The following is a 6,000-nucleotide window of genomic DNA, read 5'->3' as shown; positions in this document are numbered from 1 at the left end:
TACACAGAACATCATGCAAAATGCCAGGCTGGACGAATCACAAGCTGGAATCAAGATTTCTGGGGAAAATATCAACAAGTCCAGATATGCAGATGATACCACTCTAATGGCAGACAGCAAGAGGAACTAAAGATCCTCTTGATGAAAGTGAAAAAGAAGAGTAAAAAAGCTGACCTGAAGCTCAACATTAAAAAAAAGTAAGATCATGGCATCTGATCCCATTACTTCATGGCAAATAGAACAGGAAAAATGGAAACAGTGACAGACTTTATTTTCTTGGGCTCCAAAATCACTGCAGACAGAAACTGCAGCCATGAAATTATTAATAAAAGATGTTTTGCTTCTTGGAAGGAAAACCACGACAAACCTAGACAGTGTATTAAAAAGCAGAGACATCACTTTGCTGACAAAGGCCCATCTAGTCAAAGCTATTGTTTTTCCAGTAGTCATGTGTAGATGTGAAAGTCGGACTATAAAGAAGGCTGAGCACCAAAGAATTGATGCTTTCTAATTGTGATGTTAGAGAAGACTCTTGAGAGTCCTTGGGACTGCAAGGAGATCAAACCAGTCAATCCTAAAGGAAATTAACCCTGAATATTCATTGAACAGACTGATGCTGAAGCTCCAATACTTTGGCCACCTGATGTGAAGAGCTGACTTATTGGAAAAGACCCTGATGCTGGGAAAGATTGAGGGCAGGGAGAGAAAGGGGTGACAGAGGATGAAATGGTTGGATGGCATCACTGACTCCATGGACATGACTTTGAGCAAACTCTGGGAGATAGTGAAGGGCAGGGAAGCCTGGTGTGCTGCAGTCCATGGGGTCCTAAAGAGTCAGACATGACGTAGTTTGTAAAGGTGGCTCAGCTGGAGAAATATCCCCAGAGAGGCCAGTACTCCCTGCAGGGGGCAGTCACATTTGTAGAGTTCACTGTCTAACCAGGGCACTGCCTTAGGCCAACACTTGTAGCAACTGCAAGGCTCACCATGCCAGCAAACTGAAAGGCAGATGCATGTCGTTGTTGTTGTTTTTTTTTTTTTTTAAAGGAGAGTAGTTTACAACTGCTGCGTGTGTGCATGCATGCTTAGTTGCTTCAGTTGTGTCCTAATCTGCAGCCCCATGGACTGTAGCAAGCCAGGCTGCTCTGCCCACAGGCAACCATTGTCAGAGTCTGGTTACTGCACTAGGTTAGTAATTCTCATTCCTGCACAAGTTAAAGGCAGCAAGTTGGAAACTGTGTCTTTTTAGTTTTGTATCCATTGCGCTACCCATGTCCACTATTCTATGGCTGGTCTGAGGCTACCTGCAAGAGCCATCAGACTCCTTTTCCTCAGCGAACCCCAAGAACTGCTGTCTGCATGTGTCAGAATGGGGCTACTGAGTGCACTGAGCCCCCAGATCACATTTGTTCTAACAGTGGGTGGCATCCTCCCATCTCTGTGTGACCTAGAGGGAGAAGAATCAGTATGTTGGGCCCCTGGAGGGCCTGAAAAGATAGGAAGAAAGTCTGCCCTTGCAAGCAGACCCTGAGCCAGCAGCACCCCAGGACACTTCAGTCCCCTTCCTGGGAAGGGAGAGAGGCCTGCAGGACATTCCTGGTCTGCAGCAAGGCTGTGTTGTGGCCTACATGGGGATGTTTATCTTAAGCTGCATCTTTGTTTTATGTGATTTTCCAAATCCCTTTTTTTCTTTACAGTAAAAGCTTAAAGAAGCACACAGATGAGATAAGAAAAGTCCATGGAGGGGCCAAAAAGAACACCAGAAGCTAAGCATTTATGGAGAAATGCCAGATGCTGTTGCCTCTACATGTCAGAAGTTGGGATGGAAAAATTCTACATAAAGAATACTTGCCTTTGTCTTTGACCTTTTAGTTAAGAATTGAAGACAGTTTCCCTTGGTGGGGATACCATTGGCTTCTGGATATGATTGCTTTGTGCTTGGTGTTGATAAAAATGTGAGCAGGCCTGGGAGTTGTATGGTTTTCTCATTATCCAAATGCTAGCTCCTAGAGGCCACCAAGTTTGGTCTGATGCAGAGCCTCCTGTATGGATGGATGTGAGGATGAAGTAAGATCAAATATTATAGCTGTGTTCATGCTTCCTGTTCTTACTCCCACCCAGCTTATCAAACTTCCTGCCAAAATCAGGCCAACTGCTCTCCCAACGTGTCTGAAAGAACCCTTAGGACAGACATGAGAGGCTGGAGAGATGGGGATTCTTAGAATGCTAAAAGTGAGAGCTGGAAACACATCCTTCCATCTCTGCCCAAACTGGACAGTTCTTTATTAACTCATTATTAACTGGGAGATTTTTGCAGAAAGTAATGCCTGTGGCCAGCGATTTTTATTTTGGCTGGTTGAAAATTAATTCTGTTACTTCACTAACACTTTGCGGGTTCTTGCATTCAGTAGTTACCCCTGATACACCTGTAAAGTCTCCAGCACCATGAGTTTCATTTTCACTTTCTATATAAGAATCAATCACTGAAGTTTTTTGTCTTTTTGTTGGCCTAATATTCACATCATCTGAATCAGAACTATGTTCTGAAGAACTGTCATCTTCTGAGACACTGGTATATATGTCTCTCAGACAATCAGAGAAAGTATCTGAATAAAATTCACTCAAACATTCTTCACTCAAAATTTTGCAATGCATCATGTTTGAAAATTTTATGGTAATTAACTTATGTTTATAATATACACGAAGTTGCAACAAAAACCCAACAGAGCAAAACGTGAATGATAATGACAATCATAAGTTGTATAATAATCAGTGTTAAGCTCCAACAGCTTCACACAGTGATGTTAACTGTATCATTCTGTCAAAACATATTGTCATGTCTCAGGTCAGTAATGTGTTAAGTCACCAACAGTCTCACAGCCCACTCATCTTCCTCTCTCCTTGCTCCAGAAGGGACTTAAATCAACCAATAGAAATAGACAAGTTAAAAAAAGACAACGTGAAACTGGAAAGAGAAAATGAGAGTGGGAAAGCCTGGCTGGGCACATTGGCTGATCTGAGCCTGAGTCCCCAGGGAATGGCCCCTGACTTTTGGGGTTCCCCAAGGCTGGATCCCCATCTATGCTATGAATCAGTGTAGGGCCCCTGAGTTCTGCTTGGCCATTGAGGCACCCGTGCTCCTGGGGAGTTGCAGCTTTTCTTTCTTTTTTTTCCCTTTGCATTGAACTATCTCCAGATCCTATTTAGATTCGTTATCTTGAAATAAAAAGACCAACAATCACCAAACACAGTGGAAGTGAGGAAAGTGCCCCCAATGGGCAGCATGGCCTGAACTGGATGTGAAGGCCCGCCCAGAAGTAGAGGAGAGCTAGGGGTGCTGCTGGCAGGTGGATGCTGAGGTCAGGCTCATGCAGCCTGGGAATGGGGCTAGAAGCCCAGAAAGTCCAGCTCCATTGTAAATTTAATGTGAAGTGATTAAGAAGTGGTTTTAGAGCAATCAATGTCATCTACACTAGGTGTATTTTGTAATTTCACATAATTCTGTAAAATATGGTTCACTTTTCCTAGACAATCAGACAGACATTAAAGGTTTATGCACAGGTGGGAGCAGCAGAGACAGGTGGATCTCTTTGCAGTGGAAGGAGAGGCATCACAGCAGCAAAATATGTCTGGAAAAGAGGGTGCAGGTAAACTCTCTCTTGTTTCTGTTTCTTCGGTTTGATTAGTGCAGTTGGCTTGCTTTATCATGATTAGCCCTGGATCATCAATAGTCTCTATTCTTTAGCTCCTCTGATCAGCACAAGAGAAGGGATTTCCAGCATTACTTACAAAAATGAATTCTTCTGTAGCATGAAACAGACATTAGCATTGACGTTGAAGACCCCAGACTTCTCAGACTTCTGTTCTCAGGATCCTTTGTAGTCTCAAATGATTGAGGAGCCAAAGACCTTTTATTCATGTGTGGTAAATGTATTCCTATTTACTGTATTAGAACTTAAAAATAATAAAAATTTTTATGTGCGTGCCGCACGCTAAGTTGCTTCAGTCATGTCCGACTCTGTGACCCTATGGACTGTAGCCCGCCAGGCTCTTCTGTCTTTTGAAATCTTCAGACAAGGATATTGGAGTGGATTGCCATGCCCTCCTCCAGGGGAGATTCCTGACCCAGGGATCGAACCTGAGTCTCCTGCATTGGCAGGTGGGTTCTTTAGCACTAGCGCTATCTAAAATAACACTAATAAACCCATTACATGTTAACTCACATATTTTTTACAAAATGATTTTTTACCAGTAATTATTTTGTTTGGAGAAGAGTGTCACTGTGTGCCTTTTTGCAAATCTCTTTAATGGCTGGCTTAATAAAAGATAGCTGGATTATAATATCTACTTCTGCATCCAATCTTCTGTGATAGATTTTATTTTTCATTTTATTTATTTTTGGCTGCATTGAGTCTTCATTGCTGCACGCAGGCTTTCTCTAGTTGCTCTGTGCAGGCTTCTCATTGCTGCAGTTTCTCTTGTTGTGGAGTATGGGCTCTAGGCGTGTGGGCTTCAGTAATTGCGGCATGTGGTTCAGCAGTTGGTGCTTGAGGGTTCTAAGGCACAGGCTCAGTAGTTGTGGCCCACGGACTTAGTTGCTTTGCTGCATACTATGGCATATGGGATCTTTCTAGATTAGGGATCGAACCCAGGTCTCCTGCATTGGCAGGCAGATTCTTTACCACTGAGGCACCAGGGAAGCCTGATAGGTTGTTTTGATTGAAGTATATGAAGAAAATCCAACCTCACTTAGATCTGTAGTTTTAAAAGAGGAGAATTTTAAGAGCCTTTCAGATAGTTGTGAATATCCTTCTTTGATATGACATCAACACTTGACTAGTGGTAGCTTCTTAAAGGTTAGCTACAATATGCAATCTGAAATCATATCAATGGACTTTTTGTCCTCCATTAAAATAAAATCAGTTATCTTGCACTTTGAACAGATTTTTCAGTCTGTGCATGGTTTTGTACCAAAAGGCATTGGCCATTTGGAAAATATTGGTTCACTGAGGTACACCGCTAAACCATTCAGGTATGACCTAAATCAAATCCCTTATGATTATACAGTGGAAGTGAGAAATAGATTTAAGGGCCTAGATCTGATAGATAGAGTGCCTGATGAACTATGGAATGAGGTTCGTGACATTGTACAGGAGACAGGTATCAAGACCATCCCCATGGAAAAGAAATGCAAAAAAGCAAAATGGATGTCTGGGGAGGCCTTACAAATAGCTGTGAAAAGAAGAGAGGCGAAAAGCAAAGGAGAAAAGGAAAGATATAAGCATCTGAATGCAGAGTTCCAGAGAATAGCAAGAAGAGATAAGAAAGCCTTCCTCAGTGATCAATGCAAAGAAATAGAGGAAAACAACAGAATGGGAAAGACTAGAGATCTCTTCAAGAAAATTAGAGACACCAAGGGAACATTTCATGCAAAGATGGGCTTGATAAAGGACAGAAATGGTCTGGACCTAACAGAAGCAGAAGATATTAAGAAGAGGTGGCAAGAATACACAGAAGAACTGTACAAAAAAGATCTTCACGACCCAGATAATCACGATCGTGTGATCACTAATCTAGAGCCAGACATCCTGGAATGTGAAGTCAAGTGAGCCTTAGAAAGCATCACTACGAACAAAGCTAGTGGAGGTGATGGAATTCCAGTGGAGCTCTTTCAAATCCTGAAAGATGATGCTGTGAAAGTGCTGCACTCAATATGTCAGCAAATTTGGAAAACTCAGCAGTGGCCACAGGACTGGAACAGGTCAGTTTTCATTCCAATCCCAAAGAAAGGCAATGCCAAAGAATGCTCAAACTACCGCACAAGTGCACTCATCTCACATGCTAGTAAAGTAATGCTGAAAATTCTCCAAGCCAGGCTTCAGCAATACATGAACCATGAACTTCCTGATGTTCAAGCTGATTTTAAAAAAGGCAGAGGAACCAGAGATCAAATTGCCAACATCCGCTGGATCATGGAAAAAGCCAATGAGTTCCAGAAAA

Source organism: Budorcas taxicolor, chromosome 8, assembly GCF_023091745.1.
Source record: "Budorcas taxicolor isolate Tak-1 chromosome 8, Takin1.1, whole genome shotgun sequence".
In the NCBI taxonomy this organism is placed as follows: Eukaryota; Metazoa; Chordata; class Mammalia; order Artiodactyla; family Bovidae; genus Budorcas; species Budorcas taxicolor.
Note: the sequence above shows the minus strand (reverse complement) of the source record.